The sequence below is a fragment of the Marmota monax genome, unplaced genomic scaffold (assembly GCF_021218885.2).
Source record: "Marmota monax isolate L192 unplaced genomic scaffold, Marmota_monax_Labrador192_F-V1.1 WCK01_AAM20220418_F8-fsc00028, whole genome shotgun sequence".
Lineage (NCBI taxonomy): Eukaryota > Metazoa > Chordata > Mammalia > Rodentia > Sciuridae > Marmota > Marmota monax.
Window position 1 is genome coordinate 17,851,556 of NW_026694779.1, and position 24,828 is coordinate 17,876,383.

General features: G+C 51.5%; 1 long non-coding RNA gene across 1 annotated transcript in view; it reads left to right on the plus strand.

Annotated features, from left to right (window-relative positions):
* The window catches only part of LOC131423452 (uncharacterized), a 114,855-nt gene that overhangs the window by 41,159 nt on the left and 48,868 nt on the right, over positions 1-24,828 (plus strand). Inside the window, exon 2 of the long non-coding RNA XR_009225055.1 lies at positions 104-214. This is a non-coding gene — a long non-coding RNA (uncharacterized LOC131423452). The remainder of the gene's footprint in view (positions 1-103; positions 215-24,828) is intronic.

Below are 24,828 nucleotides of genomic sequence, written 5' to 3' on the forward strand. Positions count from 1 at the left end.
GATCCTCTGAAACTGCAGAATTCAAACCTGCCACCAGACAAGTCGCAGCCCCAAGCTTCTCCTCCCTTTTTCTTTACCACACTGTTTTCTCTTCCTTTTTCAGTGGAAGAAACTGCAAAGGAGAATTTGCCCTTCAGAACTGACAGGCTGAAGCTTCTTGTGCCAGGACTTCCCGAGATCTGCCCACCAACCTACACATGACCTGGAAGCCAAGGTAGGGACCGTGATGTTGATGAGGCCTCTGGTTCTGAGGCATCGACGTTGGGATGCAGCCACCAAGACGAGGGGGCACTTATCGGGGTCAGTACTCAGTTCCAAGGGCAGTCTCCTAGGCCACTTCCTGTGACACGATGGAAGTCTGCTTTTCGGAAGGAATCGGAACAGTGCGTAGGACAGCGTGAGGCACACACGTGTACTTGAGAGTGGCAGAGAGGACAGCCATGTGTCCCATGTCACTTCCAAGGGGATTGTGGCCCGGGTGAGCACTCAGCCACAGGTGCCCTGTGTGACCCAGGAGGTGAGCCCTCTGTGACAGAGGTGCCCTGTGTGACGCAGGAGGTGAGTCCTCCTGAGAGAGGTGCCCTGTGTGACCCAGGAGGTGAGCCCTCTCTGACAGAGGTGCCCTGTGTGACCCAGGAGGTGAGCCCTCTCTGACAGAGGTGTCCTGTGTGAGCCAGGAGGTGAGCCCTCCTGACAGAGGTGCCCTGTGTGACCCAGGAGGTGAGCCCTCCTGACAGAGGTGCCCTGTGTGACCCAGGAGGTGAGCCCTCCTGACAGAGGTGCCCTGTGTGACCCAGGAGGTGAGCCCTCTCTGACAGAGGTGTCCTGTGTGACCCAGGAGGTGAGTCCTCCTGACAGAGGTGCCCTGTGTGACCCAGGAGGTGAGCCCTCTCTGACAGAGGTGCCCTGTGTGACCCAGGAGGTGAGCCCTCCTGACAGAGGTGCCCTGTGTGACCCAGGAGGTGAGTCCTCCTGACAGAGATGCCCTGTGTGACCCAGGAGGTGAGGCCTCCTGACAGAGGTGCCCTGTGTGACCCAGGAGGTGAGCCCTCTCTGACAGAAGTGTCCTGTGTGACCCAGGAGGTGAGGCCTCCTGACAGAGGTGCCCTGTGTGACCCAGGAGGTGAGTCCTCTCTGACAGAGGTGTCCTGTGTGACCCAGGAGGTGAGCCCTCCTGACAGAGGTGCCCTGTGTGACCCAGGAGGTGAGCCCTCTCTGACAGAGGTGCCCTGTGTGACCCAGGAGGTGAGCCCTCCTGACAGAAGTGTCCTGTGTGACCCAGGAGGTGAGCCCTCTCTGACAGAGGTGCCCTGTGTGACCCAGGAGGTGAGCCCTCTCTGACAGAGGTGCCCTGTGTGACCCAGGAGGTGAGCCCTCCTGACAGAGGTGCCCTGTGTGACCCAGGAGGTGAGCCCTCTCTGACAGAGGTGCCCTGTGTGACCCAGGAGGTGAGCCCTCCTGACAGAGGTGCCCTGTGTGACCCAGGAGGTGAGTCCTCTCTGACAGAGTTGCCCTGTGTGACCCAGGAGGTGAGCCCTCTCTGACAGAGGTGCCCTGTGTGACCCAGGAGGTGAGCCCTCCTGACAGAGGTGCCCTGTGTGACCCAGGAGGTGAGCCCTCTCTGACAGAGGTGCCCTGTGTGACCCAGGAGGTGAGCCCTCCTGACAGAGGTGCCCTGTGTGACCCAGGAGGTGAGCCCTCCTGACAGAGGTGCCCTGTGTGACCCAGGAGGTGAGCCCTCTCTGACAGAGGTGTCCTGTGTGACCCAGGAGGTGAGCCCTCTCTGACAGAGGTGTCCTGTGTGACCCAGGAGGTGAGCCCTCTCTGACAGAGGTGCCCTGTGTGACCCAGGAGGTGAGTCCTCCTGACAGAGGTGTCCTGTGTGACCCAGGAGGTGAGCCCTCTCTGACAGAGGTGTCCTGTGTGACCCAGGAGGTGAGCCCTCCTGACAGAGGTGCCCTGTGTGACCCAGGAGGTGAGTCCTCCTGACAGAGGTGCCCTGTGTGACCCAGGAGGTGAGTCCTCCTGACAGAGGTGTCCTGTGTGACCCAGGAGGTGAGCCCTCTCTGACAGAGGTGTCCTGTGTGACCCAGGAGGTGAGCCCTCTCTGACAGAGGTGTCCTGTGTGACCCAGGATGTGAGGCCTCCTGACAGAGGTGCCCTGTGTGACCCAGGAGGTGAGCCCTCCTGACAGAGGTGTCCTGTGTGACCCAGGAGGTGAGTCCTCCTGACAGAGGTGCCCTGTGTGACCCAGGAGGTGAGCCCTCTCTGACAGAGGTGTCCTGTGTGACCCAGGAGGTGAGCCCTCCTGACAGAGGTGTCCTGTGTGACCCAGGAGGTGAGCCCTCCTGACAGAGGTGCCCTGTGTGACCCAGGAGGTGAGCCCTCCTGACAGAGGTGTCCTGTGTGACCCAGGAGGTGAGTCCTCCTGACAGAGGTGCCCTGTGTGACCCAGGAGGTGAGCCCTCCTGACAGAGGTGCCCTGTGTGACCCAGTTGAGCTCTCTCAAGGTGGCAAGCCAGCCAGGACCTTGGCTCCTGGACCCTGCATCTGTGAGATGTAACCTTCTGTGGTTTAGACGCTATCCAGCAAATTGCTATTTTGTTATGAACACAGGTATCCTTACTTGTTAATTTTCAAGTGTTCTCTACTTTGTGCTGTTAAAGGATATTTATAAAAATATAAAATCTCAATTCTCCTAAACTAGAAAATCATGATGGATTTTGTGAAGGACAGGGTGTGACATGGAGTTGGGGGCATCTAGGGCAGGCAGTTTAGGGGCCTCCAGATGCAGGGGCAGACCCCTCCTCATTGGTTGGTCAGCATCAGGTCCACCCACTGACCAGGAGGTGCGATTCTATGGGCAGGGATCACCTGTGTTTCTATGGGCTCTCTGACAGTCCCCGGACTCTAAAATAGCTGAAAGACAGGGCAGTGGTACCTGGGAGTGGTGCCTTCTCTCCCACAGCAGGAGCTGGACCACCGCTATGCACCCTGCGACCCACAGTACCGTCAGACTGAAATCCGTCCCTCTGGTGGGTGTGTAATGATGTCTCGCTGTGGCTCTGATTTGCATGTGGTCCTTCACCACTAGAATATCCTCTTGGGGTACTCTTCCAAGACGTGGCCAGTTTCCCTGTTGGTGGTACTGACTTTGGGAGCACAGAGGCCGTAGGGGCTCTCTGTCACTCTCTGCCGTCTCAACAGCATCAGTTTTACCTGTGACTGCCCGGGGTGTTGCTCTTGGATATCTTTCTTCAAATGGACTGTGGTTTGTTAAACATATAAAATCAATATATCTATTGATTTTAAAATTAAAATGTATATGAATGCTACAAAGGGAAAACCAATATCAATTTCCCGTAAACTGAAGGTAGTCATTTAAATAAATATCCCCCAGAAAACCAGCACGAATCCACAATCAGACTCGGGGAGGTAGGCTGGCGCCCAAGCGTGGCGCTGAGCCCCATTCTCTCTTCCCGCTCTTTCTCCTCCCGATCCCACCCCCGGGAAAGGAGAAGAAGGGTGCCAGGGAAGTCTCAAAGACGGGCCCCGCCAAACTGTTTCCTCCTCAGTCTGGAGGCTGACTCAGGAGCCATGGGCTCAGTGTGGGACTCCGGCTCCGGTCAGACCCAGAGAAGGCCCCACGTGACAGGTGCACTAGTGGTCCCCAGCCAGGTCCACCCAAACCCCCAGATTCTGTAAGCAGATGGCTAGGCGTGGTGAGAGGGACTGTGCAGACACGGTCACGGTCTGCCCTGGAGGGCAGGGTTTGTCCTGAGCTGTCTGAGTGCCAGCTTGCGCCTTCTGTGGAGCAGGAGGCCTTCTCTGGTCAGAGTCAGGGGGGGTAGTGGCAGAAGATGATGAAGGACAGAAGCCTCAGAGACTTGACCACTGCTACTGGCCTTGAAGAGAGGGTGCTGGGAGTGGGGGACAGGAGGCAGCGCTCAAGGGAGGCCCTGGTCTAAGGTGCTGGTGTCAGTGATGTGAGCTGAGCAGATCCTGCAGGTGGACAGCGTGGCACCCACAGCCCAGGACCCCGCTCTGCACACGTATGCCTGCTGCGAAGCAGTGCTGATGTTGAGTTCTTACTGCACACACAACTTTCAAAGAGGCAGGAGGAAACTTTTGAAGGCCAGGCATAGGTTTATGCCGTTGATTGTGGTTTGATTGTATAAACCTATTGAGGCACAAGCAATAAATATGTATATAGCCTTTGTATAAAGAGAAAGGAATTGGGAGGGAGGGAAGGAGGGAGGGAGACAGAGGAGGAAGGGTAACAATCTACTATGGTGCTATTTGGTAATCTGCCTTGATAGTCACACCATTCTCTGGAAATATAATTTATTTTCATTAAAAAAAAAAAAACCACTGCGTTGTTCAAAGTCATGGTCACTTAGAGTTGGAGCCCAAACTAGAATCTAGGTCTTTGGTCCAGTGTTTGCACTGCATAATTACATGATGTGAGCGTCAAGGAGAGGGGAAAAGCAATTGAAAAAGGGGTCTCACGAAAATAAAAGGGAGAGTGATAGAGTAGAGGAGGGGGTCAAGAGTGAGGAGGAGGGGGAGCACGGGAGCACTGGGAACGAAGTTTGGCAAATTACCGTATGTCCATCAGAATGTCCCACAAGGAATCCTGAACACTTATCGTTATAGTCCAATAACTGAATAGTAATGACAGAAGGGCAATCAGTCGAGTAGGGCAATGGAGGGGCAGGAGGAGAGGGAGGGGAAGGACTGGGGCATGGGACTGAGCAAATTATGTTAGGTGTGTGCACAAACATGGCATAACGAGTCCCACAACTGTACAATTGTCGTGCTCCAGGAAAGGTGTGTTGACAGTAGAGTTTACGGCAGGCTGTTCACAAGCTCTGCTGTGCCCTTGGCTTTGTCCTCATGGGTGTCAGTGGACTTACGTGAACCAGGGCCACACATTGTCAAGAGAATTAGACACACTGAACAATTTCAAGTTATCCTCAGAGCAACATGTTGGACTATAGTTTTGTTCCAATAGTCTTGGGTTGGAATATTCTGTGCAAAGTAGATTATGTCCTGAAAGGCAAAGAGCAGACTCAAGAATCACTCTGCTGAGGAGATAGCTCTATCTGAAGAAGGGAGGAGGGAAAGAAGGAGCCAGGACTGCAGAGCTCAGGGCTCCGGCCACCTGGTGCAGTCCCTTTGCAGTTCACACCTTTGCAGTTCACACCGCTGCCCTACGGGAGGCAGCGGATAAGGATGGGCTGAGCCACCGTCATTGGATAAATGTCCTGCCGAGGAGGAAATTAAATGTCTGCTGGCAGACAGTTCCTTGGCTGGCTCTGATTGATCCAAGGGACACAAAACCTGTCTCTCAACAGTTTGTAGGCAGGGAACTGTCGGCAGCAGCCTGAGTCCAGAGCCGCTGAGTGGGCAGGGGTGCTTCTGGGTCTGCTGCTGCTTCATGGCAATGAGCAGGTTGTGGGCTTCAGCTCAGAGGGTGCTGCCGTAGCTGCAGTAACCAACGGCCGTTCCTTGGTGCACCAAGAACTGGAAATGGGGCCAAAGGGCAGGCCTTGGTTCCATTTCAGATGGAGACCCGAGTGGTCTCTCCACAGGCGTGAAACATTGGCAGATTCGTTTTCTCCCTCTTTGGCCATCTGTCCTTGGAGACCACAAAAACAGTTTTGTAGACTCAGCCTTGAGCATGCATCAGAGGATTCTCCTCCTTAGAAAAGAACTCCTCAGCTCCTCTTTCCCGTGTGCTTTCTGTCTCAGCAGTATGTTGTTGAGCAGTGCAGACTTACCAGGGAGAACAACAATAGTGAGACCCACAACGTTGTCATGTCCGTGTCAGCTCTGGCCCCTCCATCAAGATAGCCAGCCTTCCCACAAAACAGTTCCGAAGGTGTCAGTAAGACGTGACTTGAGGTCAAACGCTTCTCTTCACGAGTGCTAACTGTTAGGATAACTAAATGCGTTCTAGGGTGCATTTGGGTGCTGGACGATCCCGTTTGGCCATAAGACCTCGTTGTTACCATGTTCATCCAGCACCTGCCAGATGTCAACCTGAGAGCACCCTGGACAGGGCATGAATCTCTGAGTCCTGGGCAATTCCATTTCTCTCCTGGGTTTTGATTTCTCCTCTTTAAATGCAGAGTTTCACTTTTAATGAATCCTGTTTCCGCCCAGTGCAGGCAAGAGAGCTCACCACCCTGCTCCGTAACTCCTGGTAATTTCATGGTTACTCTTCTTTCTACCTGAGGCCTCAGTGGGAGTCCGTCAGCCTTCACTGGGACAGAAGAAGGAGGGTGAGGGTTCCCACTGTGACGTTGGGCAAGTGATCTTCCCGTGCCTTGGTTTCCTGTCTGTGGAATGTGTTAATTAGTCTGTCCCATATTGAATGTGAAAAGGATTAAAGAGTATTGACATAGAAATTGTCTCTTGAAAATGTTTTGCAAAAATGGCCTATAAGTAGTACATGATTTCAATGAAAAATAAGCAATGAGTTTACCCTATCTCTGATCAGCTTCCATTTTGCTCTTCTTGGACATTATATTGAAGTGTTTAACAAAAAGGAGAACTTGAAGATCTGACTTTGGCCTTGACCTTGTTCCTGACTCTTAAGCCTGCAGGGAGCAGGCCTGGGAACCCCAGAGCATCACCGTCACTGAGCTGTTACGAGGATCCCAGCAGCCTGGGTCCTGTCTTCCAGGCACTCCCACGACCCCTGCTGATCTGGCAGAGCCTTCCTGGGTCCTTGTCGCTCTCCGTCAAGGCCAGTGCTGCTGGGAACACCTGCAACTCGGGTTTGCATGAGGCACAGTCTCTGTGCTCCTCTGAAGAACCAAGTTCAGCTGCACTTCCACTTTGTCTTTGTGTTAGTGGCCGGAGCTAACCGTCCCCATCAGGCCCATTCGCATAAGCCAGCCTCGTGTACACAGGGTCAGCATGTGTGGAAATGAGGGGCTCCCTGATTCCTTATCTGAAGTCAGTAGGCAGCTAAGGGTTGGCCTTCTGGAGGTTATCTCCTCCCCTCTCTTAAGGTCTGTGCTCTCTGAAGTGCCCATGCGGGGCCTGGCTGGCGAGCATCTGACACCCTCCCAACCCACTGGGTTGCCATGTGGACATCCCTGGGCATTTTAACCATTGCACACGTCTTTGGCTCCTTTAAAATACGATCCATCTCTTCTTTGTGAACAGAAGGTAACCAGTGGGGGAGAGAGCAAAGGCGAGATGGCTCTGTGGGTAAATGAGGAAAGGGTGAGTGGTGTGTGAGTTCTCGCTGGTGAAGAACAAATGGTGTCCCCTCACTGCCAAGCCAACCATGTGTCATTGCTCCAGGAGCAGCCCTGAACTGCATGCTCCCGCGGCCCTTGACCCTTGTCCCCAATGGTTCCATTGCACAGAAAACACCCCCATGTAAGGACCATCAGCCAGCATCCGTTGGCCAGCAGAACCTTTCTATTAAGATACTAATCACAGAGCCAGCACCTGTGCTGTTAAGTCCCACGACTTCCCCACGACTCGAGGAGGAGAAGCACGCCAGCATCCAGGAGCCCTCTCCCAAGAGGAACTGGCCAGGACAAAGAGGAGTGGCCTGCCATCTATGGTGCCTCCCGGCACCTGAGCTGGGGATGCACCTGGAGGATACTGTGTGTGCTGGTCAGATGCTTCTCAGGCACAGGTGTCCATTGCTCAGGAATGGCCCGTCAATCATCATCTGCAGGTCAGGATCTCCTGCCGGACAGAGGAGACTTGTGACTAATGCCTGCATGGTGGCCCGGATAGTGCCCAGGGCGAGCCATGCTGAAACAAGGGAAGGACTGATTGTTGTGAACGACCTTGGCCATCACCCCCATCCCACAGTGCTTATCTTGAGCTCTGAACTCCCCCCATATTGAGCCCGGTCTGGGTATGTTACCACTATCAAGGAAAGATTGCTGTCTGAGCCCCTGATACATAGTATATTTGGGCCTTATGTCCTGTAAAACATTTTTTTCCCCTGAAGATTCAAATAAAACTGACTGTTTGGCCAAAAGAGCCCCAAATATTGAATAGAGAGCACGGAAGTTGATTTTGACCAGATTTCAACAAGCTTCAAGTGCTTAGGAAAGCCTTGTCTAAACAGCCAAGAGCCATAGTGGAGCCCCAAGAGGACCTGAGAGGCCTCTTAGGAAAGTGTTTACCAACTGAGAAGAGCAAGAGCCACCTCAGTCTTCTTCCTGCGTGTCTAGGGCTAAGGTTCTCTGAGACAGCAGCAGGCCAGGCCCAGTTTCTGTCTGGATGCACAAGCAGCTGCCATGAGTTTTATTCTGCAAGTTCTAGTGCATTGCAGTCAGTGTGGGCATCGAGGAGTAGCAGTGTGATAAGAAGGACACTCCCTCCATGGCACACACCTGTCTCGTCACAGGAGAGCATCAGCAAACCTGCAGTGGGGATTTTCTACCACCACCTGGTCAGTGCTCATCCAGACCATGAGGTGCTGGGAAACAGGGCCAGCTGGGAATGGCACAGACGGGTGGCGACCGAGGGCAGAATTGCACCCAGCTTAGACCCTGCAACAGGAGGACATAAATGGAAAATGGAGGACACCCAAATGAAGCCCTGAACCAAGGGTGTCCATGTGCCAATGTCAACTCTTGGTGTTGAAAAGTGCTTTAGGGTGACATTAGATGGCAGCAGTGGGGACCCTGGACAGTGAACATAGGGATCTCTCTCTTTCTCCTACCTGCAGCTTCTCAGTAAATCCAAATTGTCTCAAAGCTGGAAGGTTTAGGAAAACAACTTACACCCAACCTGTACCCCACTCTCCTGGAGAGGATAGGAATCAGCCGGTCCCCCTGGGGTCCCCCATCTCCTGACAGTGTTGTGTCCACACCAGTGTTTACTGCTGTGTTCCTGTCTACACCACAGGGTGTTGAACCAACAAGTGTGTCGTCCTGCGGGGGAGGCACAGGGGAGCATGGGCTCCCGGCTGGGGCTGAGTCTTTGTATGTGCACGTGAGACTCGTGTCTTTCAGGGTCTGGGTTTGCCTGTAAGAAGGCATCCCAGAGCAGAACCTGGTCCCAGGGCTCCTGGGCTCCTGGGCTCCATCCACATCTCAGCCTAGGAGTGCAAATCCCTCTTGTCTCCGCCTCATATTCCCCATGAGCTCAGGCTTTCACAGGGAGGGAAGAGTCACCTTCCCACCCTTTCTTCTCGGGCCCTGCACATTTCCCCCGCAGGCTTCTCACTTGGAATGGTGGAGGATAAACTGCAGAGAAAGGGAACCCAGACGAACACATACGTGATCAAGCCACTTGTGTCACCACAAACTGCTGTGTTAGAGTAGGCTGGGGCTCACCCTAGGAGGTGTGCAAGGTTGGCGTCCTCCACCCCCTGCCCTCACCTCTCACGTCCCAGCAAGAGACGCAGATTCTGAGACCATCCACTTTTGTCCTGGGGTAGTTACTGTCCGAATGAGTCTGGACGTCTAGCACCCTGCTCTGAGAAGAGCTCTAACCCTCCCTTCTGTTCCTACCTTGCCCCTTTCCAAGGAAGGAGATTTAATGAGGTCACTCAGGGAGTCCAGACGCCTCACACCAGGCAGGGAGCAAGCCTAGACAGGACTCTGCCGAGCAGACCAAGGAGGTCCAGTGTAGAACACAGAGGAGCAGGGCATTGTGAGGGGACGGATGGCAAGAGGGCAGGCTGCTTTGTAGGGTCAGTATCCGGCGCCTGCACTGGATTCGTCAGTGATGTGTGCAGAAATAGATTTTATTTCCTCAAATCTGAGAGTCCTTTCAGCTTCACAAAATTAATTGAAGAATGAATATTCACAGGTTTTAGCTGTAAAAATGGACCTGTTTATGTTAGAGTTTTGCTGAGGAAGGACTGGGCTCCAGTACTGCAGTTGAGTGCTTTGGAGGGGGCCGTGGTCACTTCTCATGGGCACTCACCCCAAAATGAGGCTTTGGGAAGTATTCTGGCTTCCCCCATCAAGACCCTGACTTCTGTGGGGCCTCGGGCAGCAGAATAAGTGGAAACCACACACAGTAGTTCTGAAGGTTTAGAAGTCATGGGAATCATTCACATGCAAACTGTCAGATAGAACTAACTCTATCCTCCTACCCTGGACAGGCATCTTTATTATGCAAAATTAGAAATATATGTAAAGCTATTTTAGGACCATGGCTGCCAAATATGAAAGGCACCTGGATTTAATTATTATTAAGCCCTAATGTGTGGGTTCCACTCTTAGGGTAGTGATATTTGGATGACAGTATTTATATAATTATAAATTTATTGCAAAAGGTTTTTTTCTGGCATTCATTCTGGCAAAATTATTAATTCCACTGCTAGAATTATACTTTTTACTTCTTTTTTATTCTGTTTACAATAATAATCTAAATAATTTTTTAAATGGCATGCAATAATATTTAGTGTACCTACATTTAATGTATTTCATCAGAAATGCAAATTAAATGGTAAAATTTGAACTTATAATCATTAAGTATTTCCCAAGAAGTTATTTTTCTTAATTATTCCGAGGTATTTGTTAAAATTAAAGGTCAAAAATACCAATTGTAATTATAAATTATAACTCAAAATCAGTCTGTTTCTTTTAGCTAAATTATCTCGTCTGCATTTATAGAATAATACTACTTGAGTGCCAGGCTTCTGAGGCCACCTCTTTGCCAATATTAAGTATCAGTGACATGATTCATGCATCGTATCTTACACATTGGGGAGTAATGAGTATATTTTAATATTGAAAACATTCCTCCGCCCCACCTACACTTGCTGGGAATACCATGGCCAATTCACAGGTATTTCCAGAACCATAGGTTGGAAAACTGAGAGTAACCAGGAAGCACACCTTCAACAGAGTGGAGAGTGGTTTTCTTTGGAAAGGCTCTGGTTCGTCTTCCATTCTGAGAGACGAGTCACACCAGCTGGACTCTCTTGGCTCTTCCTGTGCCCTTGGGCCTCTCAGAACCTCCCTGCGTCCCACACTAGCACCTGGGTCCTGGACAGCGGCACAAGCCACACTCTGTGGCTTCCAGAAGGACTCACCTGCGGACCCAGTATGGGAGATGGGAAGGGACATCGTGGATGGTCACAGTTAAGGGTCACACTCCGAAGCTGTGGTGGGGTGGGTCCCTACAAACAGAAGGCCCACGTGCTCCTTAAATTTACTTTTTCAGTATTTTTGATATGTTAGAGTATTTTCAAGAGAGAGTCCCAGGATTGGGGCCCTTCCCCACAGGTACTTGACGGAGTTTGTTGGCCAATCGTGATCACTCGAACCCTGCATCATGTATCATCAGTTTTTAAAACACGAATCTGACTGTCGCAACAGGAGGGATGATACCAGAGTCACAGCATCTCCAAACACAAAATTAACCTGGGGACTGCAGTACATCTTGTGAAGAATGGAAGGATAAACTTCTCTTCCTCCTTGCCCACCATCCCAGATGTGTGCAAGAATCAAAGACAGCGAGGTAGTTTGATAATGACAAGTCACATAGCCCAAGGTCATTTGTATATATCCGTTACTCTGCTGGGCATTTGACAGACTCCTAATTCAGGGCACTGTACCACCGGGAGGTTGGGTTTCACCAGGATTATTCCACGTCCTGGGGGAGAGACTCTGGAATGAAGGCACCGGCTCTCAAACAGCCCGATTGCCCACATCAACAGTTCTCCAAAGGCAGGGATTCTCTCCATTCCCATGAATCCTGCTGGCCAGGTAGCCACCTTCCTTAACCACCACATGCTATCTGAAATTACAGGCAGATATTGTGACTCGTGGTATCTGAACGGGGACATCACTGGGTCTAGCTTCAGGCAGAGCGTCAGGATTGTGTTATCTGAATGAGGACATTGCTGGATGGAGCCTCAGGCAGAGCGTCGTGACTCGTGGTGTCTGAATGGGGACATTGCTGAGTGGACCTTCATACAGAGTGTTATGACTGGGGTGTCAGAATGGAGACGTCACTGGGTTTAGCCTCAGGCAGAGTGCCATGACTGGTGGTATCTGAATGGGGACATCACTGGGTTTAGCCTCAGGCAATCCCTAAGAAGAGAAATGGTTTTCAGTAACCAGAGGCAAAGAATGTTATGCAGTGAAAATCTTTGTATAACCTAGGCCCCCAAGTTCATAAAACCATGTCTTTTGTTACTTATTACTTTCAACAAACTCATGTCTGTCCATTGTGCCTGCTCTGAAGAGACACACTATGCAAATTCACTTCTTTTGAAGGCTGCCCTCAAAAGACTCAGTTTCTAGAGTTCCAAAGACCTGTCTAGACCAGAATTCCCACAGTCTGCAGACTCATGACCTGCCTACCAGGGAAACACAAGGAACATGAGCCCTACATGTGCCCTACACACCTTCAGCAAAGGAAAGAGTCTTGGCCAACATGGAGAACCCAAAACTGAGACCTTGAAGCATTGAGAATTAGTGGCTGCCTGTTCCTCTTGCGTGAGATCCATTGAGACATGAGGAAGTACATGCATCACTGTTTCCTTAGAGACAGCCAGGAAGGGAAAGTAAGCCCTAGAGTTTGTCATGAGGACAAAGGCTTGCTTAGGAGTGTTCTAGCCCAGGTTTAAGAGTGAGGACTCTAAGCCCAGCTCCCATGATGAGCTCCCACTGTGCTGCTGGATGCTGGATAACTAGTGTTGTGACCCGTTCAAGGTATTTAAATGCTTCCTGTCCCCCAAATGGGGGTAACAGCACAATAGAGGCCTCTTTGTAGGGTGATGAGGATTAAATGATCCATGCCTGCTGAAACCCTAGAACAGTGTTTGGACTTCACCACTTTCTTGCTTACTGTTATTCACCATCGCCATTCCTAGGAGCCATCCTAACCATCCTGGCTCTTGCAGCAGTCACAGGAGGTCCTGGCCCCAGAACCCCCTCCTCTTGCAGAATTTTCTCCACTGCACAGATTTCTTATGACTGAACTGGCTCCCCATCCTTGAGCAGGTCCTGGGTAAAAGGCTCGCCCTGTTCTTTGGGCCTCCAGCTGATGTAAAGACCCTGCTGTCTGGCAGAGTCCTCCACTTTCTTGTAATCCACTTCTGAAGGTGTAAACACATGGGTGGGAAAGAAGGTAGGAAGGAACTCCTAAAATATTAGTGCAATTGGAGTTCATTCCCAGTCAGTACTGTCCAAGGACAGGGAGGGTTAGCAGGTGCTCGGCGGGGCTCCTGAGGGACGGCTCCTCCTCAGGACCTCATCCCAGCCTTGGCCAAAGTTCTCAGCCTAGAGGTGTGCCTGAGCATCTCTACAGCGGTGGTTCAGCTGTTTGCTTCAACTTGATTCCTCTCACTGTGGAGGATAGCACAACAGTGACCCCTGAGGCAGGCATTAACTCTCAACTTCTTCATCGCAACAGCCACAAGCAGACCATGGAGCCCATGACGTAGACTACAATCCTTAAGTCATCGAATCAGGCAGAAAGAAAATGATACTAACTGGAAATGTGGAGCTGCACCAAGAAGTGAGCAGTACCCAAAGGAGAGAGGGCTGGGAGTGTTCTGATGTAGCACATGAGGTAATCAGAATACATCAGCAACACCAGCAACTCCACCAGAAAATGAAGAAAATGATCCAAAATGCAGATTGAATGATATAGTCAAGAGTCAATCCAAAAGAAGTAAAAAATGGTAAAATAGAAAAAAAGAATGGGTCAGACTAAAAGAAAATAAATAGCAAGATGATATATTAAAACCCATACTGATCATCACATTAAGTATAAATGGTCTAAATAGTCTAGTTAAAATCCAGAGATTGTCGAAGGGGATAAAATTTGTAACTCAACTGTATGCTACTTTCAAAACACTAACTTAAAAGCAGTAGGAAAAGGCACTGGCAGAGATTTGGGGTTGAATCTGAACTCTGGTTACTGCTCAGTGGTGAACTTGGAAAGGCTGCTTAGCTTGTCGAGACCTAATTTCCTACCATCTGTTTAAAATGGGGATAAGATGCCTATCTGATAAGGTTGTGACAAAATTTAAGTGAGTTCATGTAGAATGTATGACTTAGTTCCTAGCATATGTTAATTGTCTAATAAGTAACAATGAGGAATTGTTGGTTCCTAGGTTTGTTATAGAAGCTCTAGATGGGACCCTCTGGAATAGCTTTCCCTCGTCATGGCACCCAGGAAGTTTCCAATTTGGTCTTGGCCATTGGCTTCCAGCCCCCTGTGCAGAGGACATTTGTATTTTGGTAACTGAGAAAGAAGCTCCAGTCTGCAGTATGGGTTGCTGAGAAAAGATCAGTGGGCCTGAACTTGAAGGGGAGCTGGGACTATCTGTCATCCCTGAGCCGCCTGGAGGCTGGCTCTGCTCAGCCCCCGAGGAGGCATGTGCCCTGCTTGACGGGAGTTAGCTGGTAAGCGATGGAGAAAAGAGAGAAGACACCTGGAAGCTGCAGGGCGCGCTCTCTGTGGGTGGGCAGATGGGAAAGAAGCGTCCGCTCTCCCATTTCCGTTGTGACATTATGCAAAGATAATGCAGCACAGATGTGTGGGATAAATAATTCAGGAGAAAACAAGAAAGATGCAACCTGAGTGTCCTGAACAGCAGCCAAGAGCTCGGTGGGAGCAGCTCTTGTGCCCCCTCTTCCTAGAAAAGTCTGTGTTGGCGCTGACGTGCAGATGTGAATCCTTTGCAGGAGAGAGAAAACACCATAATTCTACAAAGCTGAACGCTGGGCTGGAACCGCCGCCTCCACACCTGTTTCCAGAAGTGCTTTTCCTCTGTGCAGCCAACTGCTCTCTCTGCTGGCTTCTCTCCACAGTCTCCTCCAACAAGTCCTGAACTTTTGGATGACAGTGAGGTGCCCTGGTTTTACTGAATTGTAGCACCCGCATTCTGTAAAAGTGGGGCATCAAGCACCCAGCCCGCGGCACTGCGCTGAGTATGTGGCCGATTTCTGTCCTTTGTTTGATACCCAAAGAAGATTCTCTTGTTCCCATTTTGGAACCAGAGGTAGCTGAGTTCAGAGAGGTCACATCTCGTGCTCCAGGACAGGTGAACACTCAGCGGTACAGTAGGAGTCACAGACTGGGCCATCTCACCTGAGCTTGCTCTCTGCCTCTGGGTCCCCTCCACCAGAACTTCACCGTGGTCAGGAAAACGGTCTAATGTGGGGTGATCTCCCAAGTGTGGCTGGGGTTTACCTGCGAATGAGCATGCTGCCGAACAGTTTCACCTAGCTCCTTCCGTCCCCAGTGGATGCCCGTGGCCAGTGCTTCTCCTCTGTGCCCCTTGCCCATCCAAGCAAAGAGGTACAGCAGTGCCCATTCCCGGGATCTGGGGGTAAATGCACCTGTCCACATACAAGGTGCAGAACCCCACCTGGGCACGCCAGGTGCCCAGAGTCATGACTGGGGCTGCGGTAGAGCCAGCTAGGCTTTCCTGGGTCGTTTCTGACCTTCCTGGCACCTGGCTGTGTGGTTAGTCTGCAGAAGGCTAAGTTCAAACACCATGTGTGCAGATCAGAAGAGAAACTCTGTTCTGAACCGTATCAGCAGCTGTGGTCTCCAGGGTGTTTTGGTACAGCATACAGTGGACTCTGTGAACAGTTTTGAAGTGATGTGTCACAAGCCACAGGATGGCACGTGGAATCTTGCATCAGAAAGGTCTGAAGCCGATGAAGTCCCCAAGCTTCCTGGAAAAACCAGGTTGCTGGGACAAAGGTCCGGAGGCAGCATTCAGGACTTGCCCCCTGGAGCTGTGGGGAGGTGTGTGGGAGTGAGGTGGGCGCTGGGTCTGGAGAGGGTGATGAGTAGCGTGGCCCTGGCTTGCCAGTGCCCACAGGCTGGTTGATTAGCAGTGTTGAGCTGTGTTGTGAGGGGTGCGCAGGGGAACCTGGGGTCACCACCGCACATGGAGTCTATGGTAGGATCAAATCCAGATGCTGCTTTCTATCATTTAAATTGCAAGAGGAGTGGAAAAGGCCATGAGACACATTGGATTTTACAGCCAAACCCCTTGATTAACTACAAAATAATGCCACCTAATATTTCCAAACAGTAGGAGACATCTCTCCTGCTTGCACCCCGACACCCACCATGGGAACCTCCTTCTGATTGACCATCAACAGTACACAAACAGACGGATCTTATTGGACAAAAGCCCTAGTGATGGGCATTGTACGTGGCCACTCCTGTCACAGTCACCAGATGAAGCCAGGTGGAGGTGAAGAAGGTGCAGGAAGAGAGCACCGACTGGACTCACTGAGGACCGTTCAGTCTGGGCATGGTTGGCCCTTTCTAGACAGAGTCCACCTGGTCTGCTCCCTCGCCCAGAGCCAGTGCGTGTATCCCAGCAAACTGGCCGTCCTCCTTCCCCTGTGGCACTTGCTTATTTTAGAGTCTCCGTTGTGCTGTTTCTCTTACCCACTCACCATCATGTTCTAAGCAGTGAAAACTCCATCATGCTTGGGTCTCCATGGTAACAGCATTGGCAGCTATCGCTTTCATATCAAGTGCGTACTCTGTGGATACTTACCAAGTAAGTCATTGTCCTTACCCACCCTTGCATACGTTGGCACACATAGCTGCAGGGTATGAGCTGAAGAGAAAAGATCCTATCAGAAGAAAAATGGCAGGTGGGGTAGTTCAGTGTCATTCCATGGAAAGCTGTGTGGACCCTCGTTACCTCATTTATATACGAAGCAAAAATATAATTTCCTAAAAACCCAGACATAAACAGTAGCTGACACTCAGTGCTAAGCCAGGCACATGACTTCTTTGACGTTATTCAGTTCCATTCGTAGGACAGCCCGTGGGTCAGGGATGGAGAATCAAAATCGAGGGCGAGGCAGGACAAGAGAAAGCAGGCTCAGGTCCACCTCTCCGCACATCGGTCAGTGTGGCCTGTCCACCTGCCCTCCTCAGAGGCGATCCAGCTCATTCACCTGCACACGAGGCCAGGGAGGCCCCGTAGGCTGCTGCCAGCTCAGGTCCAGTGCCCAGTCAGGGAGCCCGGACTGGACATGGGTCTCCCAGTTTTTCTCTCCAGGGTTTTATTTCCCTGGATCTCCATGGTTCTTTTCCTTTTTCCTGAAGTTTACTGATCTCCTTGTAGCAGCACGGGCTTCCAATATCTTTTTCCATTTTTTCTGTTAGCAGGAAAACCGGAAGCATGGTGCCGGGGTCACAAGGCACAGCGCGGGCTTTGGCGAGTGTCTGCTTTGACAAAGGCTGAGGAGAAAGCAGTATCTGTGGATCTTGAAGCCACAGGAGATTCCAGGGGGTTGGGCTGGTGGAGAATCAGTTGCTGGCGCTGCCCTGCAACTTCCCGGGGTCCTTGGGGTGTTCAGGGCGCGGCTGAGGCTGGGCTGCCCTGCAGCTGTGACTGCTGTGGTGGACCAGTTGCTGCTCAGCTCGTCCTGGGGGCGATGTCTGTTGCATCAGTCATGTAGCCGTCGCTGGTTGGTGATGTGAGCAGGACATTCCCATCACTCCCCCAAGCTTTTTGGTGGAGAAAGGATAGAAAGAGGGAAACGTCTGTTTGTGATGCTATTTGATTTTTGCCACTTGTTCTCTCTGCCTCCTCATCAGGGGGTCACGGTATAGCTCAGGAATGTTCCATCATCTGCCTGGTGCCTGCTGCCCCCATCCTTGATGGAATTCCCACAAGGACAGTGACCACACTCTGGTCCTACTGCAATCCTAGCACTCAATTAGTCGGTCAGTCAGGCAATAAATGGCTTTAAAAAGACAGGCTGCCCAAGGCACAGGTGCATTGAGACACCACGTGGCACCCCATAAACATGTGCATTGCTGAGGATTTTATGTGTTAGTTAAAAATAAATCTTAAAAAGAAACAGGCTGTGAGGATGACCAAGAAGCAGCACTGGGAATATTACTGAAGCCCCAAGTACTGTCCTGCCATAATCAGCAGAGGTGGCCCTATTGCTGCCCTCAGGATGCTGCTCAGATGTCTGTGCTTCACAAGGAGCTGCACATACACACAGATGGAGAGCACACGTGGAATTCCAGTGGTGAATTACCTCCTCATCAGTGGGGAAGAGATGGTGATCCAGGTGAGTGGCAGAGTCACAGACTGGAGAGAAACTAATCCAAAAGCCTGTCATCTGCAGCTAGTGGAGAACTGGGTTCACTTGTCCACAGCACAGCCCACGGCGGCCATCGCCTGGGGTCCTAGCCAGGGCCTGCATGGTCGTCGTGTGTAGCAGGCATGCATCTGGGGGGCCTTGGTAACTCACAGCTGCTGAGGAGCAGAAAGAAGAGTAGCCTCAATCCGACCTCAGCCTGTGCGTGGAAAACCCAGCACTGGGGAAAGGAGGCGTGCTCAAAATCTCACACAGACATGTCACTCAACTAAATTCCCATCCATGCAAGGACTAGACAGGCAAGAGAGCTCCGGGATTTGGCAGGACAGTGCATCACGGACAGAGCACAGAGCTCGCTCACTCTCATGTGGGTGGAAACAACAGCGAGGGGTCCCTCTCAGCCTTAGTACGTCTTAGGGCAAGGCTGGGAGGAAGTGCTGAATCTCGAGGGTTGTGAAAGTGGACATAGAAGGGCTACGTCGACCTCCAGCTTCAGGCTCTCAGTCACCTATGATAACAAGCTGTTTGATGATTTTTGTGACCTTTTAATTCGGGATACTATGTTGTATGTGAAAACTGAGAAACTGATGGCTTAAGACAGCATTCACCCCCCCCCATTTGCCTCTATTTTGGTAGGAGAATTCAAATTATAGTTTTGACCTTTTATTTTAGTTAAAGAGATTTTCCAAGCCCCATGTGTGTTGGCAGAAAGATTCTGGACTTGATTGAACCCTGGGAGGTGTTGGACTGTGATGTGGGTGTGACATTAAGGTTTCTCGCCCTGTGTGTCAGTTGAGGGGAATCAGAGGTTCCCCGAGGGCCCAGGGAGATGGTCTGTCTTCAAATCTTCATGGACTGTGTGCTCTGGTCTCCAGGGAATTAAAATGCCTTATTATCTGCAGGCCCGCAACCCTTGCAACCCAGCAGCAGTCCTGAAAGAGTTCAAATGACGTTTCCTACAGAATTCTCATTCTTAGAGTTAATATTTTGGATCCTTTCAAGAAGAATTTAATAGTGAACTCCTTCCACTTTTTTCTTGTATGTTGCCATAACGACCAGAATTGGACTGTGCTCTTAAGTAACTCAGCAGAATTGCTGGAGCCACCTTACCCAGGAGTGACTTCCTCAGGACCTCACCCTGCAGAGGAAAATGTCTTGGCTGCCCATGAGTCGTCTGCTCCTCCTTAGCTGGATGTGTTATTTAGGGGTTTGTTTTGGTGTCCTGCAGTGATACTTGTGATGGTGGCAGGCACCTCCTGGAAAGCAGGAGGAGATGGCTAGCAGGGGCCCACAGGAGCAGCAGTGGGCGGAGACCAGTGGGTGACTGGCACGATTGGCAGGCTGTGCTCATGCACCGAGCTGAGGGCCCTGCCCAGGCACCAGTTCTCCCTCCTCATCTCCTCCATGCTTTGAGCTGCGTTGAAGCTGTGCTGTCAGCGGACAGAGGAAAGAGACCACCCTGGGGGATGGGAGCTGTCCCTCCCTGAGAACTCAGTGTGCTGGGCTTGCAGCCAGGTGCTCCCCCAGTGGTCACCATCCTGCAACACAGGCTATTACTGTTATGAATCCTATTTTAAAGTCAGATTGAGGTGCAGGTTGGGTGGTCCTTCACACACAGCCATGTCATAGAAAAGCGCTAACATCAAATCTGAATCAGAGTCTGTCTGGCCCTGAAGCCACATTTGAAACTAGTTTTTAGGCTATCCACACAGAACTTCCCTCTGGCTTTTAATAACCTAGTAAAGATGGTTTCGAGTGCATGCAGACAGGCCTTATGCATAGCCTCGGCATGGGCTAGGAGGAGCAGTCTCAGGATGGCACTGTCCAAAGCTCCTCTGACAGCTGCCCTCTGTCCTAGTTCCTAACACTGGTTACCACGTGCGGGGGCTGAGAGGCCCCGCAGTCTTTAGAGAGCTCTGTTGGCTCTGGCTCTCTGCTCCCAGGCTGCAGACACTGTTGAACTTGGCTGGCCAGAGTCACCTGCAGTGACCACACTGCCCTCTGCTGGGGAGGTGGGTGCTGTCCTTGGTCCTGAAACAGCTCCTGAGTTGTGGGGGTTCTCACCTGGGAGGCTACCCTGTGCCAGCGCCCAGTTGTGCCTGTGCCTTTTCTATATCCTTCTTTTCCCAGCAGAGCTGACTGTGCAGTGCTCCTCATGCTCCTCTGTCTTCCCCCATCCCTCCTTTACCAGCAGAGCTGACTGTGCACTGCTCCTCATGCTCCTCTGTCTTCCCTCATCCCTCCTTTACCAGCAGAGCTGACTGTGCACTGCTCCTCATGCTCCTGTGTCTTCCCTCATCCCTCCTTTACCAGCAGAGCTGACTGTGCACTGCTCCTCATGCTCCTCTGTCTTCCCTCATCCCTCCTTTACCAGCAGAGCTGACTCTGTGCACTGCTCCTCATGCTCCTCTGTATTCCCTCATCCCTCCTTTACCAGCAGAGCTGACTGTGCACTGCTCCTCATGCTCCTCTGTCTTCCCTCATCCCTCCTTTACCAGCAGAGCTGACTGTGCACTGCTCCTCATGCTCCTGTGTCTTCCCTCATCCCTCCTTTACCAGCAGAGCTGACTCTGTGCACTGCTCCTCATGCTCCTCTGTCATCCCTCATCCCTCCTTTACCAGCAGAGCTGACTGTGCACTGCTCCTCATGCTCCTGTGTCTTCCCTCATCCCTCCTTTACCAGCAGAACTGACTGTGCAGTGCTCCTCATGCTCCTCTGTCTTCCCCCATCCCTCCTTTACCAGCAGAGCTGACTGTGCACTGCTCCTCATGCTCCTCTGTCTTCCCTCATCCCTCCTTTACCAGCAGAGCTGACTCTGTACACTGCTCCTCATGCTCCTCTGTCTTCCCTCATCCCTCCTTTACCAGCAGAGCTGACTGTGCACTGCTCCTCATGCTCCTCTGTCTTCCCCCATCCCTCCTTTACCAGCAGAGCTGACGGTGTAGTGCTCCTCATGCTCCTCTGTCTTCCCCCATCCCTCCTTTACCAGCAGAGCTGACTGTGCACTGCTCCTCATGCTCCTCTGTCTTCCCTCATCCCTCCTTTACCAGCAGAGCTGACTCTGTGCACTGCTCCTCATGCTCCTCTGTCTTCCCTCATCCCTCCTTTACCAGCAGAGCTGACTGTGCACTGCTCCTCATGCTCCTGTGTCTTCCCTCATCCCTCCTTTACCAGCAGAGCTGACTGTGCACTGCTCCTCATGCTCCTCTGTCTTCCCTCATCCCTCCTTTACCAGCAGAGCTGACTGTGCACTGCTCCTCATGCTCCTCTGTCTTCCCTCATCCCTCCTTTACCAGCAGAGCTGACTCTGTGCACTGCTCCTCATGCTCCTCTGTCTTCCCTCATCCCTCCTTTACCAGCAGAGCTGACTGTGCACTGCTCCTCATGCTCCTGTGTCTTCCCTCATCCCTCCTTTACCAGCAGAGCTGACTGTGCACTGCTCTTCATGCTCCTCTGTCTTCCCTCATCCCTCCTTTACCAGCAGAGCTGATTCTGTGCACTGTTTCTTACCATGGTTATTCTTGAAAGCTGAAAGTGTGCATTTGCTCTCTTCCTTCTGATCCTAATGTTCATATCCACTCAGACCTTGTGGCTGTGGGTTATTGCAAATGTCCAAGGAAAATGAGGAATTAATATACTGTGGCAGGGCATGTCCACTATCTAGTAGCCAGACATGCAGACTTTGGAACCAGGCTGGCCATGTTGAATTTGAGCTCCTCTCTATTTGCTGGGTGATCAGGAACCTGACCTAAGTTCCTGGAGCCTCAGCTTTCTCATCACCATGATGGAAATGCCACAGTGCCACCTCAGGTCCAGGGGAGCCTGCAAGGAAGCACTGCTTATGAGGTGCTCAGCACAGACCTCGGCCCCCTGCAAGGGTGCAAGGTCATCAGCCTTATCGTCATCCTGCTGCAGCTGCTCTGTTGTCATGAGTCTTGCACTTTTTACCAGTTGTGAAGCTGATTTTCATATGGCAGTGTCAAAGTTTTGCTTGCTATGACTAGTAAAATGTTACTTTTATCCATCAGAACCCTTGGCATTTTTAACCGTGCCCTTTGCAGTCCTTGCTGCAGTTAAGCAAGGCTCGTAAAAGATGCTCTGCACCATCAGCCCACGGGCACTGGAAAGGGCTCAGGGGCAAAGCAACATCTGTCCAGGATTCTCTCCTGTCTTTGTACCTGTACCCCCAAAAGCACCTCATGTGGCTTTGCACTCTACTGAAACGTGTGACAAACCCAGTTCCTGAGAGCAGGAATGAGTTCACTTCCAGTGCCTAGTGTCACAGCAACCTCCCCCAGAAGATCTGAGTTCCACGTTCATCACTAACCAATTTGTCTTCCCACGTGTAGCTGCTGTGGTTTAGGAATGAGGTGTCTCCCCAAAGCTCCTGTGTGAGGCAAGAACATTCAGAAGCAAAACGATTGGGTAGTGAGAGCCGTCACCTAACAGTGGCTTGACCCACTGACCTGGATTACCTGTGTGGCAAATGTATGCAGGTGGGCTGTGGTGGGAAGAGGTAGGGCACTGGGGCTGCCTTTGGAGTTGATATTTAGTCCCTGGTGGTGGAGCTTTCTCTCCTTCCTTGATTGCATGAGCTGAGCAGTTCTCCTCCTCCACACCCTTCCACCATGATGTGTGCTCACCTGGGGCTCACAGCAATGGAGGTGGCTGTCTGTGGACTGCGACCTCTGAAACCAGAGGCCCCAAGGGAACTTTTCCTCCTCTAAAAATGTTCTTCTCAGTGTTTTTGATCACATCAATGAAAAAACTCACTCAAACAATCCTCTGCCAAAAAATCATTCGTTTATAATTCTTACAGATAATCAGTGTATTTTGCACTAAATTTTGTCATGGACCATAGATAATTTAATGTACAGGGGACACATATTCATATGTATTTATCTACATCTATCTGGAACGACAATTAATCTATCCCTATGACAAGCTATATTCAAGGAGTCATCACTGGAAGATAAGCGGCCTAATTTTTATACTGTGTGGCTGAAATAAACCAGGACTAGAAGATCAGGCTAGCAGGGCTCCCTCAGCTTTGCCCCTCAGGTAGGCAGCTGCAGGAGGTCACAGGACACGTGTGGTAGTGGAGTGGACTCTGACCCCAGCACTGTCCGTGTCTGCCCCATTGGCTGGGTGCTTTGGCCAAGTCCCGTGGCCGTTTTGGTTTCTCTGTTTCTCTGTGAAGTAGAATGGTGGGTATTGAGCGAAACACAAGCCGTGGGGGTCTTGGTGCGCGCCGTGGCTGCTGTGCCCTGGACACAGCGGGGAGCAGTGTGGTGCTGCTGCCAGGCCTGCCGGGCCCCTGCCCTGGGTGTAAGCAGCAGCACAGGCAGCAGACGCTGGCACCACTGTCTCCCCTCAGTTCCTGCCCCCATGGGGCCGAGCCCCCCACTGTGTTGCTGTACCTCTTCTGTCTTCCTTTCTGGAGTGCAGAGGGAAGTGTTTGCTTCCCTCCACGTCTGCAGCACCTGGTGGATGCTGGCCTGCAGCACATGCTAGCAAACATGTGGAGAGTGAGTGATGAAGGAAGAGTGGGGGGAGAAAGCCGTGGCTGGGTGGGGTGCAGAGTATGCAGAGGGTCCTAGTGACGACGGGCTGGGATGCAGCCCAGTGGCCAAGCACTTCCCCAGCAAGCCCAGGGCCTGGGTTTCATTCCCTACAATGCAAGAAATAATTAAAAAAAGAATAACAAAAAGATGGCACGATATTCCCCGGGCCTAGATAATGCACCCAGAGCAAACCTGAGCATGATCACTCATTCCAACTCAAATGTCACATAGTCTTAAAGACTCATCTGCAGATTCTCCTTTAGGCCTTGTGACTGAGAGATGTCATCGCCACAGCCAGAGCTGATGTCATGCCGTTGTTAGAGGGGGCTGCATGGGACAGACATGTGGCAGGTGGCCGTGTCTCTTGCAGACATCCATGCTGTGTCACTCAGCACATCTCATTTTGTCACCAGTTGCTGCGGATCTTCCTGCAGGTCTCTGCTGTTCTGCTAGAGTTCTATGTGTCCTGTTTTCCTGCACCTTCAAAGAGTTCAGACTCTGTGAATGTGGAATCCCTGCTGGTCACATCGTGTGGGTGGGCAAGGGGCAGCCATGGTCAGGTGGCAGGTCCCCTTCTCTGTGTGGTGGCACTCAGGAGCTTTGTGGATGCCCTGAGAGGACCAGCAGGGCACAGGCACCTAGGAAGCACCTAGGAGTACTGGTGCTGTTGTCTCACCCTCGTTTGACAAGAGCATCCCTGTTAGAGGTCCCGGAAGTTTTAGCTTACCATCAGCAAAACTGTGACAAAGCTGTGTTTTTGGTGCCTCTTGGCAGTGTTCTTCTCCTTTTCACTGAAACCATTTCTTCATCCCTCACCTCTTCCCTAAAGAAGAAAATGAGAAAACTCGCCTCGCACATATCCGTGCCTTAGTCTGTAAAATGAAGCTGGTTGTTGTAAAGAGAAAAAAGTCTGAGTTGTTGGGTCTTCAGGTTGCGTCTCAGCCTCTTGCCTGACAGCAAACAGCAGGTAAATCGGTGTGGTTCTCCTCTGTCCTACCTGTGTCCAGCAAGGACAAGTTCATTCCCACGAGTCCTACGGGCGCTGTGGGTGACATGAGAGACACTTCAGCATGAGGACCGAAGCAGCCGGCAGTGCCTGCCTGCCCGTGCCTGGAGCTGCACTCTAACTCACCTGACCCAGGTCCTGGACCTGAGAAGCCCACCCCGGGGCATGCGCACCACACAAGCTTTGGGATTTATGCTCCCT